The 17,905-nt window shown below is 41.4% G+C and overlaps 1 long non-coding RNA gene across 1 annotated transcript in view; it reads left to right on the top strand.

The window, feature by feature from the left end:
- Window positions 1-17,905, top strand: part of LOC147045366 (uncharacterized) — a 68,244-nt gene that overhangs the window by 32,976 nt on the left and 17,363 nt on the right. The window contains exon 4 of the long non-coding RNA XR_015068362.1: window positions 8,555-8,592. This is a non-coding gene — a long non-coding RNA (uncharacterized LOC147045366). The remainder of the gene's footprint in view (window positions 1-8,554; window positions 8,593-17,905) is intronic.

The raw sequence follows: 17,905 nt of genomic DNA on the forward strand, positions 1-17,905 counted from the left end.
GCTCTCGTATCGATCACCGGAAGGTCACTATGGCACCACATGGCGACAAATTCTATGTGGACATGAAAAATAAGAATATATATATAGATAGATAGATATATAGTATATATGTATGAGTGTATATATATATGTATGTATGTATGTATGTATGTATGTATATGTAAGGAAGCCTCTATTTCAGTGACTCCCTTATCTTGACCGGTAGATACGTGCTTCAAAGTACCCCTGGCGATGGATGGACACGGCTGATAAACACGACAGCTGTGACAGGAAAGAACTTGTGTCAAGATGATGTCGCCTCGTGACCCTCTTTGTCCCCCTCTTGTCACTGTTTGTGATGCCATGGTGACAGTGGCTCTCAGGGGAGGAGCCTGCAACCTTTTCTTAACTAATGGATCCTTCATCATTCTCCCATGCCACCAGAGCAAGCCCCGTGTTTATTGCTCTTTATTTTAAATTAAATCCACCGCCGCGACCATCTATCAAGGTCACCCATGACCTTTACTGAGGGTGATGGCTTGGCCCTGCAGAAGCCAGAGTGTATGCTTATAAAGGATGGGAGCACACCAAAGTATACAGTGCCAGCTCTCCCACATATCTGGAGTGGAACATTTGAAGTTTATTTTTCAAAACACAGATAACTGTACGTATATATGACCTCGTATATGAAGATGTCAATGTAAAAAAAAAAAAAAAAAAAAGTCTTTGCCCTTGAATGCTGTCTCGAATAGGGAGGAACACCAATCATCGTTGTACTTGTATCCCTGCTGAATTGGAGAGTGCAAATGTACATTAGAAAGTACTCTTCTCAATTCCCCCGACTTTGCAGTGATAGCACATCACTTCTGAGGAGGGACTTCTCGCATGCTTGATAGGATCTGCCCTCCAGGCTTTCTTGACAGTGGAGAGTGCTTGCTCCCTTCCTCTGGCTTTACTTTTGCTCTTCACTTTGTAATTGAGCAGCGCCTCATAATATTTTGTCATATTGTATGCTAATCTACAGATTAGCTCAGTTATGTACATCTACTTTTGTCAGAAGCTGTATCTAAGAGAATGAGGAAATTGGCTGAAATGGCAAGCGGTGTTTTGTCCAAGTAGTGTTTTGGGGAAATTGATCACATTTTCCATTTCATCTTGTGTAATTACCTTTCCTTTTGCAAACAGCTCAACTCTTTTTATCCCATAATATTTTCAGCCTTTCTATGGAAAAAAAAGGTTAAAAGCTCAGCATTCTATCAAATTACAAGGCAGAGTGGTTTTGATGGCACTCTTTTTGAAAAATGGAAAATAGAGCAACCACATTATAAGTTTTAAGTGGTTGAATGTAATTTTGTCCTGTGTGCAGAAATCATTCAAAAAGCCCACTTTGCAGTGCTTTAGCCTGGTGAAATATTTTTCTGTAAAACTGTTATGGTACAAAGGAACTCGAGTAAATGCAGTCGAGAAAATTCCAATTCAGTATTCCACAGTCTACTATATCAATTTTGAGCCTAAAAAGTTGTCCTCTTTGAAAACAACAAAGTGATACTCGGCAGAAAATCTACAACCTCTTGCATCAGTGTTTTCAAACAGCCCCGCTAAACGCTGAATATTTAATGGACGTTTTTCATTATCATGTGTGCCTTTTACTACTAATTTGCCGTTCAGTGTAAGAGCATGTCTGAAATTGCTTTATGTTTACAAGCACATAGGTCACTGGCTCCAAGGTCAGATTTATTGTTGAAGATTGCAGCTAATGAATATGCAAAGCAGAATAAAGAAGCCTCGGCAGTACACTGGATGTCATTTTCATAGCTCTTGCAGCCGCACACTTAATGAGGGTGAAGCCTTAATTAATTGATTAGTCCCGTATGTGCTTTATCTAGTTCGTGCAACGTTAGTTTATTTTCTTTCTTAGACTTTTGTGTTTTTATACCACCCTCCGTCATTGTAATGTTTAATGCATGGGTAAAGAGATATCAGCGCTGTTTTGATAAGCCAGACAGCACCACAAAAAATCTCCAAAGCTAACAGATAGGACTGTGACCCTCTCCCGTGGAGCAATCTCGCCCCTCCTCTGAGCCGGCGTGTCCGTATGGATGAAATGGAGCGATAGCTGTCTGCTCTTATCTTCCAGGATTTGCTCCGCAGGGAGACATCTTGCTGTATTGGGAAATGGAAGCAGCCCAATGGAGCTGCCCATAACTCACTGTAGGGTATTTTCTGGTGACCCCAACGGAACACAGAGCACAGTACAATCACATTAACACACACACACTCACGGTAACACATAACCACGTACAAGATAACAAAGAGAGTTCTTATGGACGATAAAGCCAGTTAGCCATGAATGTTCTTTGTCCCTGTCACCGCATCGTTCCTCCTCCGGCTCCACTTTGTCCTGTCTTACCATAATGGACTTGCTCGGGATTTAAACATTAGGTCAACACCCCTTTACCAGACTCATTGGGATACAGGATATTGAAACAGATAAATGGAAGTCAGGGTTGCCAGGGTTTGGGCACACAAGTGCAATATTGCTGTGAGATACATGGAGATATATTGCCTTTTGACTTGATTGGGTTTTGCAGCAATGGCTTATCAGCGAACGGATATGCTTGTCTTGCAAAAAGCTGAAGTGTTTACAGGACATAAATATCAGTCATAGGAGTTGCATCTTCGGGCATATTTCTGCTGCATTTCCATGCGGTCGCTGATTATTGTCTAGGGTCTCGAAGAAACCGCATAATCAGCTATTTTTAGGCTAAAAATATATATTTTTCACCAGTCATCCGTATAACAGTTTAGGCATGTCACATGTCAACTGGTAGTTATAACAATTCCCCCACCTGTACTGCAATGACACCTACAGTTTTCTTCTAAGATGCCGTGTTTTTCTCAAAAAAAATTATATTGATCCCAATAAAATATGTGTGGCGGAGAAAAAGACCTGAAATGGCAATTGGCAACAGGCAAGTCTGTCCTTTTGTCCTTTGTTCAATGCTGGTTCCAATGTGCTTGTGCTCAGCTTGCTTTATCATTATTCCCCATATCCTGCTGTGCGGTGATATCCCAGATAAAGTGCTGTGGGCTGTCTTGGTGGTTGTTGGTGTTAAATACTAACCTTATATATCGTTTGTTGTGTTCAGAAGAAACATTGGACGTGCTTCCCAATACATCACCTGATCTGGGGCAGTGCTTCAGCTTTGAAGAAGTGGGGTGGGGGGAAATGGGCGAGGCTCAGTGTTTTCAACATCTGCATCTTCTATTCTTAGATGACCCCGTCTATTCCACCCGTCTTTTTCAGAAGTCACCTCTTACTAAACAGCAAGCTTCCCAAGAAGACTTCTGGGAGTACATGTTGCATTCGTGGCTGTAGTTGCCATAATTGGGCAGGGATTTTATCCTCCCTGTTTGGGGGATAAGAATTGCTACCTATGCTAATAACCTTGGCAATTAGCCTGCGGAGAAGAACCTAATCTACATTAGACACTCTCCCCGTTGTTGTCAAGTTAAAATTCGTCTGCACCAAAATAAGATGACTCCTTCAATTGGCCTGTTGAATTTTCTACACAAAGCAGCGACGTATCCATCTGGCAAGCAGAGAGGAGAGTCCCCCTTGGGCAGGACTGATCCATACGGCCCGGTCGTGACTGGTTGTCAGCGTGTCCTGCGGGTGCAATTAGAAAAAGGGCAGAAGAGGTCCAGCAAGGCCTGTTGTGCCAGTGAGTCGCAAATGGACCATCATTTGGTGGGGACGGTAATGACATGAGCGCTACTGGAGCATTGATGACATGGCAACCACCAGTCATCATCACCATCATCAACATCGCACATAAGATGATGGAGGCAATATGGAGGTAGTTGACCTCTGCTTACTGCTGTCACGCATAGAGCTTTTGTTTTAAGGGTCACTTCCCAAACCATTAGGCGGACATTTGAAACCAACAGGGAGTACTGCTGGGAGAACTTGCTTGATTTGAAGCTCTAATGGTTGCATGGAAAAATCTATTGTTTTGTAACCATTTTGTCATTTCAACATGTGTGGCATTATGAAATCCCACAAGGCTTTGTCAGACCCTCCAAAGCATGTGTGACCGCACCCCTTCCCACACACCATGCACACACACGCACACAGCTGCTTCTGGCATAGTCGATAATGGTAAAGTGTTTATACACAGTTGACATTTAGATATTTGAGCAGGCTTTTCCATAATCCAAAAGGGGAAGTGGTGAGTGTTTGTTTGTGACATTTATATATACTCTATGCCGCAGTTGGTGCTGTGTGCATACATGGCTAAATGATGTTACACATCTGTACTTGTGTTTGGTTACAGTTGACGACTATGTTTGTTATAACACTGTTTAGTTGCATGGATAAAAAAAAAAAGATCCCATATTTCTGGAATTTAAGCCAGACCTGAAAATAAGATGCACCAGCGAAAAATAGGGGGACATCCTGTTTTGTTCATATATAAGCCGCACTGGACTATAAGACGCAGGTGTGTTAATGTTTAATTCTCATATATCATATCATATCATATTATATGCACAGATTATACAATATCAATATAATCACAAAAAATCCAGAGATAAACCGCACTGAACTATAAGCCACAGGGTTCAAAGCTTGTGCAAAAAGTAGCGGGTTGTAGTCCGTAAAATACAGTAAATACTTGGAGGCGCTTTTGGAAAAGACAGTTGCCAAGCTTAAGATTACAGTGAACTACACAAAAGCCGCCTCTGTCTCACGAGTGCATGTCCTCTCATAAATCTGTCAGCATGAAAATGCGCCATGTGCACCCGCTGCTCCTGATTCAGCCGGTTCCTTTTTTCTCTCTGAAGTGCAACCTAAATCCACCTCTGTCGGATTTCACTTAATGGTCTGTTTTATTCATGGTGTCTCGCTCAGTTATTTCCTTTTGATTTCTGGGCTACCTTGTTTTGACGCTTGTTGTTGAGAGGCTCGACGTGGTATCAACAACTAATTTGTGACTGTAGTTTTCACAACTTGTTTTCCATAAAATATATTTTTGCTTTGATCTACAATGAAGATGCAGTGACTTTCTTTTGAGTGATGTTTTTCTTGACAGTGGGCTGGGCTCGTACCAACATCCCCCGTCATCCCTCACAACCCAGCACAGCACGGCAGCAAAACCATAGCGCATAACAAAGAGTGATGATTGCATAGCGATCCATAGTTATTACCCAAGAGGTGGGAAAACATGAGCCGTTCTAAATAGCAGCCCCTTCAGATTGCCGCTACCGCATTCCTTCGCTCCCCGGGTTGTTCTTCCCAGAAACACTGACCACTAATGATAGTGGAGAAACACCTGAGTACTCTGAATGATTGCGTACACCGAGCTGCGATGAGGAGGATGCGCTCGTAATGGTGCTTAGATGAATGCTTTGGCAACATAGTTTCCCTGAATCAGGAAGCATATAATTGCCGCCAAACAATGACATCCTCGAAACTTAACAATGGTTTAGAACTTTACTTCTGAATTGCAGTATATCAAACTTTTGGAAAGAAAACTTATACAACATATAAGCATATCAAAGCTTTGTGACTTCAGTGTAACCATCAGATCATTTCTTATCCCGCATCTGATTCCCCTCAAGACCGAACAAGCCGCACATTATGACGATACTTTTTTTAGTATCAATTAATGTGTTCTGCTGAGCAGTGATGGGTGCAATGAAATGATTTGCACTTGGTGAATGAATGCAAATCAAGACCAATAAAACCTCACTGCCATGTTATACCACGGTGAAGTATCAACCCCATAAAATGTGATTGAAAACCAAATGGTGGCTGTTAGCAGGTTTTTGTTCGCAGGGGTTTACGAGCAGATGGTGATTTCCAGGGGATTTTTTTTTCTGTCAATGTTACTTAATTTATTTTAAAGACCTGACTTGATAGATGATTCTTCTGAGTTTCCTTTGTCCATACCTTGTTGGTAATGCCATAAATATCTCTGAATGACCCCAACTGTCCCTCATGTCATTTCAGTGACATTGTGTTTTGTCTTCCAGCATCATTTCATTAACCTGTGATGATGCAAGATGCAGATCTAAACAGTTTCAATGCTTCCAATCAATGAGCACTCTGGCGTTATCTCCTTCGCCAAAGGCTGTGCGTGATGACCTCATGCAGGATCGTCTGTCAGGATGCTCTGTTTTCTAGAAATGTAATTGTGGGGCAATGACGTGGAATTACAGATGCTTCGAGGGTCGAGGGAAAGGAAATGGCTGCTGAGTAATGTCAGGTGGATGAGGCTGACTCGTGTATCACTGGCCTGCCCTGAGGAAAATTACTGGAGATTTAATTGTTTACAGCAGGACGCCTGAATTTGATTCATAGCAAGAACATGATTTTTTTTTTTTTCTTAACATGTTACCTTTGTGTACCTGCAGCTCTAAAAAGATCAGCTTTTATTGCCAGATCAGCACTAATTCACTTAATTTCCTTTTAAAGTAGTATAATATAGCAGCAGTTTGTACTTGTTTTATTTGGATTTAAAATTTTCCTCAGGTGTTTCACACTTCTGGGAATCAAATTAATCTTTGAAAGAGGCAGTGATTATGCGCACCGGATTTCTATTACATGGCTTGGAGCAAGTGTAAACATTGCCATATTGTCGCTCAGCGAGTATCTCGGTACGCCGTCTTCCGTGTTTATCAGATTCTCTAAGTTGCAGAGCTCAATGTTGCTTGCTGGGATCATCCAAACACAGATTAATCTAGGAAACATGCTAGGGACCTCTCTGCGCCTCTTTGCTCCATTGAAAACGTGAGAAGAAATTGGAAATTAAAACCACAGAGGAATAGAACTGTAATGAGGTTTTTCTTCCAAGGTCTTTTGACTGTCTTTTCAAGGTGTGAGATGGATATGCCATGGATGTGGTCCCCCAGGCTACAGCCGCTCCACTGTTTGGTTTAAAAAGGACATTCCTGCTAAATGATGGCTAATGGGAGTGACTGGAGACTGAAATAAATTGAAATGGAAGTGAAAAATAGATGCCAAGGAGGGGAATTGGTGAAGAAACTGCTTCAACATGACACACACGGAGCATTGACGCGTCTCACGAGTGAAGAGTGTGAACATAAAACTGCCAACATGTGCCATGTGGGATGCTCTCATGACAGGTGGCAGAAAGTATCTGTGACGCTTGCAGATACTGCAGCTGCTCGCACAGAACATTGAAAACACAGGAAGTCATTTCGTCAACTTTATGTGTCAATCAGCGCCCGCTTCAGTTGTCCATGAGGGAAGGGGATGATGGTCCGTTAAGTATCCCAGCTTTTACATCTTTGTCTTGGTCTTCATTCTCTGTGTATCCTCACTGCTCTGCGATTTGGTTATTGTGGCTATTGCTGAGTTTTTATTTATGACAATATATATATATTTTTGTAAGGGGAAATTTGTTTGACCAAACCCAAGAACATTAGAGCTCATCATTCTAGAGCACTGCATCACTCACACTCTTCAAAAACTCAGAATGTTGTTCAAATGAGCCGTTCAGTTACTCAGACTTCCCTAAATAATGAAGTGGTGGAAAGTACAGTAAACAGTTGAATCCCGAGCTCCTGTTTTTTAGACACTTAATAACTATGTGAAAGGCTTTTCCTAGTTTACCTTGTGAGAAAAGGGCAAAAGGAGGATTTGGCATGAGATAAACTTGAGATGTTAGCCATCTATCACCAAAGTTTGCTTTAGTTGTCATCGTAGGGGTTTGTCTCTTCTCTTTTACGGGATGCTAGGAAAAAGCACTTGGAGGCTCACAGGTAAACCTGTCCATGCTCCTGATTCACTGGGTCATAAAAATTGTGGGTACTTTGTGATTACAGGGCTTCACTCTGAGCTATTTGACTTTTGTGAGAATGAACATGCCGAGAAAGGCTTTTGATGAAGACAGATGCAGATGCTGATGACTGTGCGTGATGGGACATGACTTGAGGAACTTAACGCGATGACATATTTGTAATTATCCTTCATAGCTATCATTATCTGTTGCACGCTTTTAATCGAAAACATTGGACGCATTTTGTCTGGAATTGAGCAGGTATTTTTATGTGGCCTATTTCTTATAAAGCTTAAGGCCATATAAAGTGAACTCTATGACTTGCCAATATACTGGATGCTCCAAATAGCTTCAAACAGACAACATAATCACTTTGTGTTAAATACAATTTTATTGAATCGTTGGTATTAGTAAATAGAGGACAGGATTAATAAAATGTATCTGTCACAAAAGACACACAGTTATGATTATAAATCAAAGTAAACGTGATTAAAAGTGTTTGGTTATTCATAACCATCTGGCCCTGCATTAAAGTATGTTGCTTTCACAAATTATGCAAATGCATCTCACAGAAAGCACATGTAATTAACAAGAGCTGCTCCAAATGGGCTAAATGAAAGTGCTTTTGTTTTCCCTGCCACTTTTCAACCCACCAACTGAAAACATTCTAGTTAACTGCAAACTGTAAATTGCCGATAGTCTTGGATAAGTAAGTGAATGCTTGTCAGCCCTTTAATTAAATGGCTCTCTTGTTTTTTGCCCAATGACAGTTTAGGAGAGGCTTCATCACTCCATCGCCCTGCTCGAGGTAAGTGCTACTGCAAACAGATTGATGGATTTTCATGAAGTCACAAATTAAATTGGGAATTAAAGCAAAATGTGCATGGCAAAATTGATGATGCCTGGCGTAGAGTGCTCACAAAAGAAAATGCTTTGACCATCTCCATGATAGTGTTCAATTAATCTCCTCTGAAAGTATTAGGTAGACCAAGCATTCATCTAACTGCAACATAAACCAGCCTATGACCAAATTCTAAGGCCATGTCCACACCAATATTTTTTAATAAATAAATAAATAAATAAATAAATATTTTTACAAATAAATAATTTTACAAATAAATAAATTTAAATAAATAAAGAAATGAAAACAGATGACACAATTTCCCATGTATGTCCATGATAGGCCAATACCACAGACATTCTGAACAATAGCTTTTCACTCATTCTGTGTAAAGGATCATGGAGCCAGATGAATAAGGTAAAGTTAAGTGAAAATGACAGACAGTAACTGCATCATATATTGTGAAAGGAATATAAAGTGAAAATCAATTCAAGGGTTATGGCCACTGAGCCTGGATAGTCACCGTCTCTAGGGGTCAGTGCATTGTTCAGATTATCTGTTATGGCCGCCACGCCGAGTAACACGGTCGAACCCGAGTGAATAACCGACCATCGTCTGCTCTTCTTGATAATCACACCATGATGTTTATGGTTTTAAAAAAAGACTTAGAGCACCAGCCCCATGACAAATGTCTGATCTCTTCAGTATATAATCAGACACTAAGCATCAGAATTTCTTTTCCACTTACAATAGCAAGAGAATAAGACAAAAACAAAACGCTCTCATTGTACACTTGGGTCATTTTCGACCTCTGTGTATGACAACATACACGATAAAGGTTTTCCAGAGAGCTAACACCACAGTCATGATATATAAGCTAAGACTGAAGTCCTGTCCTCATCTGGAACAAGGGCTGTGATTCCAGTCAGAACGAAACAATGTTGGCCAGCGAGTTACAGATATAAAACAGCTAATTGCCGTTTAATATCCACTTGCTTCTCTTGCCCACAGATGTTTGAAACCATCATTCACACTCGGTAGATGTGCCAAAAACCAATAAACCAGTGGAGTATGTTCTCGATTCTAAAGGTCTGCAATCTCCTTCCGCCGCGTGGAAACATGCAGTGGCATTTCAGTAGCTGGCAGGTGTCGAGCTCTGCGTTTGTCCTTGACAGATTGAGAGAGAGCTGCTTCAAACACTGGAGTGCTGACCACGTCAGTCAAGTGGCTCAAGCCAAGCAAGCTGACAGGCCCAAACTGATTCAGTGGCAAATAGAGATTCTTCTGTAATTGCCTGTCAACACAGTATTTTCCAGGTGACAACACATTTTCAACATGGGCAAAGGTTCAGTTGTTGGTTTACAGGTTAGGTGTTTCAATTGATGGACCAAAAAGCGGACATATATATATATATTTTCTTTTTAAATTCAAGACAGCTACAGTGCTAGACAAAAAAGACAATAATAAAACAAGACATTGTATGCCATGCTAACTGCTAATGGCACAGTGTTGTGCAAATTTTTATTTCTATTCTCGAAGAACTTTATATTTTTATTACATTTTTTTCTCCAGCATGACTTACGAATATTGAATGAGTCCGGAGCAGATTGGTTTGCGGGCTTTTGAAAATGTCGCGGTCCTTTTAGCCAAGTTACCATATTTGTACTGTGTCACTCATCATGCCACTTGGCAGTAAAGGTTAAGACATTGTTTGAAGCCATCATGGAAAATGTCAAATTTCACAATGTCATTTACCCAACCTTTTAGTTTTATCACCATCAGGCAATTTTCTCCTCTTCACTATTCATCACATAGGATGAACGAATGTTGTGCTTTTATGACTAAATAGATATTGCCGTGCAAGTCCTGGTTATTTACGCTTTATCTTCTTTATGTGCCTATCCTTCTATTTAGGATATCATTACTGCAGTAGAGGCACAAGCAGCCATCAATATGTGGGTGTAGGCGGCCTTGTCTCCTCTGCTCTGATTGTTTGTTGACAGGTCTGGTGGAGGGAGGGGGTGAGTTGTGATAAGAGACAAGGAGAGTCAGTCCACAGGCATTGCAGCAACCACCAGACTACCTCTGAGAAACCTTGGGTGGGATGTACTGCCTCTGAGATACACTTCCTGTTTAATCATGTTTACAGAAGAGCAGGAACATGCTCCGAGCTTCGAAAAAACCAACATTCACATTGCAATTACAGTCTTATCTTTTAGGAAGCGAGAGATGTAATACAAGATGACTTGTTGATATCCAGTATGTGCTAGCACTGCAGACAAAAAAGCTCTCGTGTGTTTGTGCCTATAGTGCCATGCGACACCCACATTGCGCTTCAGTAGTTTGGCAGTCTGTGAAGTGAGAACATAATTTCCAGAGAGGACAGAACATGCCTGTGGAACATGTTTAAAGGCATGAGCCCACTGGACAAGCGTGTGAACATTAACACAAACACTGCCAGTCAAAATGACTGATTACCTCATCGGGACATGCCGGGAAAATTCTACGCTTGCTTCGACCGCCTGTCTACCCATCCTCCAGCCGCTACATGCCCGCAAGGCTTCATTCAATTCTCCCTGGGGTGTTTGAAAATGTATAATCATTAAAATACAGCCAGTGGTTGGGCTTCATTGTAATTTCTAAGTCTGAACTATCTTATGCCTCACATGTTGCCATTAGTCTCCCGTGGAGACACCTGCAAGTCTGAATATATGCGCTATTGGAATTTTATATCTGTATCTCTGATGCTAATTTGATTATATGGTACAAGCATTGCAGATCCATCATGACTGTCTGGAATATCAAAGGTACATGATATGCCACAATCTGGGTATTTTCTGAGCTCATATGGAAGTTGAGACTGAATCCCATTGGTGCCTGCCTTGGTGTCCGTTGGCTTTCTGTATTTATAGCGGGAGGACTAGCCGTCCTCAGATTGCCCTTCACATCTGCAGCAAACCTTTCTCACTGTGGCACCACAGAGCTTGAACCGACCGATCAATTTCTCCATTTATGTGAACTCACCGACACGAAGATTTGTTAAAACATTGGATTACGAAGAGTTTAAACTGGTGAAATAAAAACATATTTTTGGGGGGATTACTGGAAGATTTGAATTTATGACGGAGTAAAAATTTCAAGCCCATGTCCATACTGTTTCTCTCAATAGTTGCTTGCCTTGAGCCTTTTCCAAGTGACCGTGTCAAATGGCCTTCCGCGGATCACGGACCTTTGACAGGAGAATAGATTGCATGTATTTATAATTTGCCCCTGACAAAAAAAAATCTGCAGTTGGCTGCCTAAGGGCTAAATTGCCTCTCAATGTCCTTCATGACACTTGCTCAGGAAATGTGTCACACTTTTATCTGTCAACATGGAGAAGAAGAATGTTGTTTCATGTTTCAAAGAAAAGGGTTGAAGTAAATAAAGGCTGCAGGCAAGAGTTGTCGCACTTCCATCCCTCCACTCCCGAGACATGTTGGATATTGGAGAAGCTTCATGTTGGTTTTACTCATATGAATTATAATCCTCCTTTTCTTAAATGTGTCTGCTTTTGCTGAATGTCCTCAATTCCACAAACTCTCCTCCCCCATATAGCCTCACTGAACATGACAATATAATCAAGGACCAGGATAGCGTTTTATGGGATCTTCTTCAATAATCACCAGAATCGTTTGACCTCTGTGGGGCACCTCAAAGGCACTACCTCCTCCTGCTAACAGCAATCTCAGTGGGCAGTGTGACTGCTCAGATGCTCCAGCAGTGCCTTAAAGGTCTAAAGGTCATGGCCGACCCATCATGGTGGATTAGATCTCGGACATAACAGTGTGCTCTCTCAACCTGTTAAATACTTTTGGATCAACAGACATTTTCATTTGTGACTTGAATACTTGTATTGCCCTGACTTGAAGGCTGAGCTACAGAAGACTAAAACATCTCCTACTCAATGAACCGACTGTCAGGCTGTGACTTGAGAAACTCGACAGACGTAGCACCTCTACCGAATGCATACCTTGAATATAGTCTCTTTGCGTCTACAACTCCATTTGGGTTTCATTGTGTGCACGTGTCTGCTGAGTGATGGAGATGTTTCTATTTTCTCTGGACGCCGTAGACGGATCATTTATCCTGCAACAATTTGGCAATGCCCTGAGAGCCTTAGTAAGCTGAGAGGGAAAAAATGGTCAGCGGGACTGACAGCAGCCTTAATGAAAGACTCATCCGAGGCTCCGGGCGTGCAGGAGACGAGTGGTTTCATTGTGCGGGATAGATGGACTAGTTACATTTAGCCGGGTAGCTGTGGACATTTGCCATTTGACTCTGTAGGCACCTTCATGTGAATGGGCTATTTGAGATTGCCAAAAGGTAAATAACCGATGATATTAGCCTGCTTCTCCACAGGGACCTGTAAAGTGATATTGCAAGTAATCATTGATAGGTTAAACAAATTAAATAGATACGGGTTCCAGTCCCAAATAGCTCACATTAAATTTCAGTGAGACAGATGATATGTTTCATCAAATGCTGTGTCTGGTACCACCTACCATGCAAAAACACTGAAAGGAAAAGCGTTTGCAGATTTATAGTGTGCAGCTGCTGATGTCAATGAATCCTGTCATTTTACAGATTGTGCTCCTAGTCCTGGTCAGTGCCTCCCTCGCCTAATACTGTTTACATGTACAAGGCTACACATGAACAATGAAGTCACAGCAGCAGACTTCCTGCATTTTCATTATGCTCCAGGAGTTGTGATGTCCAGAGACAGAAGCAGGTAATGAAGGCAGCATTAGTGCACTAATTAGGCAACAGCCCTGCAATGGCAGAACAAATAGTTTCTAGTCATGTGCAAAACACCATCCCACAGCCATATTTTATAGACAATTTCCTGCCCCATGACTACCCTGAGACTCAATCTCAGGAGGCCAGGATTGATTCAGATCCTAGTAATGCCTTTTCATTTACGGAGATATTGTAAGGTAAGCAGTTTGCAAAGTACATTAAAATCATTACCAACCAAAGGTATCCATCTTGTAATCTATGCTCAATTCCCCCTACAAATTGACTGGTACAATTTCAGTATTCATCATTTTCCTCACTGGTATTAGATTTCTTAAAGCATTTGTTTTCTTACGACTTTCCCGTCATGTCTCATTTATTTACATTTGGTTTTTGCACTGTATGTCTGGCCCAGATTCAAGATCTGAAGATCTGATTGAACTGAATCAGAATCCAATTTTGCAGTCTACCTTGGAGTGGAGATAACAGTTATAGCTCTGTGGTCAGGCTCCACCCTCAGCATCCACTTCCATGCATGGATTGCTGCCCTGCCACTACGCTAGAAAGGATTATGTGTCTTAGTCTTTCTCCTCTCTACTCCTTCCCCTTTTCCCTTTCTTTCTATGTCTGCAGAAGGTCACCTGAAGGAGATAATCCCTATTCCTCTCTGGTTTCGCTTGCTTTTTATCTGAGAAGCTTTGTGGCCGGTGCTGGAGCCCATCCAGCGATCAGCCAAGCAGGAGCCAGCACACAAACAGAAGCAGAGGGGGGAGAGCTCAATGCAGGAGATTGCTGTCTTTTATCCCCCTGGTATGAATAACAAAATAGATACCTTAGCATGAGCTGGAAGGCTTGTTGCGTGTAAAATATATATGAATCCCACTTTCCTAATATATTTTGCAAACTTATATACAGAAGCTAACCAGGAGGTCCCTTCTGTGGTAAATCAGCATGTGTTGCATCTTGAGAGCTTTTCCGAAGGTGAGGAAATATATGGGGTAGTTACTTTGTACATTCAGTTTTTTTTTTTTCTATTTGACTGTGAAAGTTTGTTTTCAACTTTCCTTTTGAGTGGAGATGAGAGCTCTCCACTCGCTGGCATATAGTGAATTTGCGAGGGTGTTAACGTTGCTTGATGCATGTGTGCGACTACAGCGCACAGTTAAGGGCCACTCAGTGCAAATAATGAGCTAAAGCTGAGGTAATAATGGCTTCTAGCTACGCTTGTGTTGTTTTTACCCCGCGTCTAGCATCTGAACCGTGTGGACATGAGGATGTGTGTCTCACAGTGACTAATGGGACAGTAAAAGAACAAATCACCTCCGTAGGGGAGGTAGGCTGAGCTGCCAGAGTTCTGCTTGCCAAGAACATTATCCAGCTCTGTATATAATGAGACATATTTAAAACAGCAATCATCCCCTCCTTTGAACCCTGGGTCACAGTGTGGAATCAATCCCTCAGGTTATTGAAAAGAAAGGCCATATGTGTGTGAGACTGAGCATATTAACCAAGGTCACAGCCACCGCCTGCATGCCCAATGGATCGTCTCCTGGAATTGCTGAGTACGATTAAATCTCAAGCTTAGAATCACATTCTGGCTCTAAATCATGTGCTGGGTCATTACGCCAACGAGGGTCTTCTCCCGGTGCTTTCATTCAATTGAATTAGAGCATTATTCTGGACAATTTGGTTTGGAGATTAGCACTTCACACAGGCCACGATGCCCTTAATTGCTTTCGAGTCAAGACTCTTGGGTGACGCATTTAAGAAGGTATTCAGGATGAGAAATGTTTTCGAAAGACGTCAACAATGATTGTTAAGGAGTGAATCGGGACTGGTGTGGCCTCTTTAGAGTGCCTCGTTGTTGCAGCATGGATAATCCCCATAAAGACTCCAACCACTGGAAGCTTTTTAAATATTTCATGTCACTTTATATTGGGGACCATCATTTTCTCTTTATGTAGCTGCAGCTATGCTAAATGAAGATGTCACAGAGTCAATTAGAATTATTGTCTCCGTTTAAAGTAAAAGAGTCGTTCAGGCAATCTTAGGAGTGCATACATGCCTCCATTTGGCACTAATGGGAATTAAGAAAGATATTAACCCCCTGCAATGTCCGATAACAAGATAATAATGGTGCGATTATGTTTTGTGTCGTAAGGTTGTTGCCACATGGATGGTTAATTAAGGCAAAGGAGATAAGGAAGGTTGTTTTTTTTTCTCAAGTAAATGTCTTGAATGTGAACACTGAGACGATGAAAGTGTAAACAAAGCCACGATCAATCAACACCTGAAAAAAAGCCGACGATGGTATGTGTGAATAATTCCATTTGAGGCCTCAGCTTCTTGTTAGATACGGAATGCACGGTGACATATACATATCTACACCGCTGGAGATAAATTCTTGCAGAGCAGGCAGACATCATGAAAACGGAAAGCTATACTACAGTGATAATGAACTGACAAGTCCTGCTCTGCTGCCGTGCTGCCATAAAGCCCAGCGGCAATTTATGGGTGCAGCCATCACCTCGCCCTTCCACAGATAACTGCCACAGTAGCAAAGATCACCGTCTAAGAGTCAGCCAAGGCGAGGCGCCAAAGCTGTTTGGATTCATGATATGCGACGAGAGCACAGAGGTCGCCGGACTCACCGCAGTACACATTCCGGTTAGCGTCGTCATCATCTGTGCTGACCCACACGTTTTGGCATTTAAAATGTCTCCCGGAAACATTACCAGAAAGATGGCTGGTAAAAAAGAATTTATACATTTCTACATAAATATGATAATGTAATATTGAACATTATGTTAGATGAACTTACAGCCCCAGGACAGTGATTCAATTATTCAGGAGAATGTAATTACAAACCTCACCAGCCAGTATACGATGCTTGCTGCAGAGCACTTTTGCCACAAGCAAAGATCATCCACTGTCTGTTTTTATTGATATTCTCATTTCTGCTCTGGTCAGGGATTCTAGCAATTCCGCACCACCGATCTGACAAACGCAATTGAAGCAGGGTTTCTTGGGAGGAGCAGACCAGGGAGAGGATATGGATAACAAGACCATATTAAATTAGTAATATGCTAACTTGCACACTTACTATACAGTGTTTGGTTTGAAATCCCATTATGTCAGTGAAAGAAACTTCATCATAGACTAATCAATAAGATTGTTATGGTGAATATAGCCACGGGTTTAGATCAAAATCTCCATTTGTGTTGTTTCTCTCGTATGTTTTTGCCCGGTGCAAAATAAATCGAATTACAGCGGAGAGCATTTTGTGAAATTGAACGTGCTTGATTCTGCATGTCAACAATGGGACTTGGCTGGCAAACCTCAAGGGACTCGGTGCAGTCTATAGAATCGCTCACATTGTAAAGGCAATAAAAATCATCCGATAAGCAGCTGATTGTACGTCCTTGCTCACCTTCTCCGAAGCCAATACTTTTTCTTCCAGTTTGCTTACAGTGGCAGAGGAGATGAAATAGTGGCCCCCAGAAAGCCATTTGGCACCTAATTGAGCAATCCTATTACTTTCCTCTCCCTTCAGACTGCTTTTCATTGCTTTCGAGTGATAGCTGCAAGCTGCTATGAATGATTATATTACGGGTGTGTGTGAGTGTGTGTACTCAAAGAACTTTGTTGTGCTAGCATGTGCATGTGTCCTCATGCACGCTCTTGGCCTCTTCTCACCTGAGCTACCAAATAGATTTATATTCAGGTGGACCACTCGGGACTCAATCTTAACTTTACCAAGCTAGTTTTCTAGCTGTGGACATAACTTTTGACAGAAATAACAGCTTCTGGGAGAAGATTGTTTCTCATAGATAGGACTTGACATCATAGTGATTGATCTCTTCTTTCGGCTGTCCATTTTCTTGTTGCCCTCAATCTTCTCTCAAATCAAGTTTGTCTGCTTTAAGACCAGCAGCCATATAATGAGAATACTTCAATTGTATTGCTGTTTATTTGCGGACTTCACCAGAACTGAAATGTTCATTGCATTCAAAAATAAGTGGCCCATTTTGAGAAAGAATTTCTGTAGTTGTAGCTCGAGATTAGATTCCACATGATGGTATCCCTTTGCTACCTCTAGTAAAGTTTTTGAAACATATCCATGGTGATGAATACATTCTTAATACTTTCTTCACTGAATCAAATGGATAATATCCTTTGAAGATGTAAATGACAAGTGATTAGTTTAATATTTCTTCTCTGGATTTCCATAATTAGAGTCTCTGAACAGTCTTATTTCAATCTTTTCTGGTTTTAAGATATGCACAGACATACACTTGGAGATGATTAAATAATCTTCAATCAGCATTTAAGCATTGCGACTGTAATCTGTGGAGTGGAAATGGAATCTCATGGGGTAATATCTTGGTCTCCGTGCATGGTGCACGTTAGAGAGAGAGGGAGAGGCGGGAGATGGATCACGTTTTGACTCAGGATGATTTGATTAAAGAAAATGAACCATTGGTGTGTATTATGATTTTAACTA

Source organism: Syngnathus leptorhynchus, chromosome 15 (assembly GCF_054491065.1).
Source record: "Syngnathus leptorhynchus isolate UIUO chromosome 15, UIUO_Slep, whole genome shotgun sequence".
Classification (NCBI taxonomy): Eukaryota; Metazoa; Chordata; class Actinopteri; order Syngnathiformes; family Syngnathidae; genus Syngnathus; species Syngnathus leptorhynchus.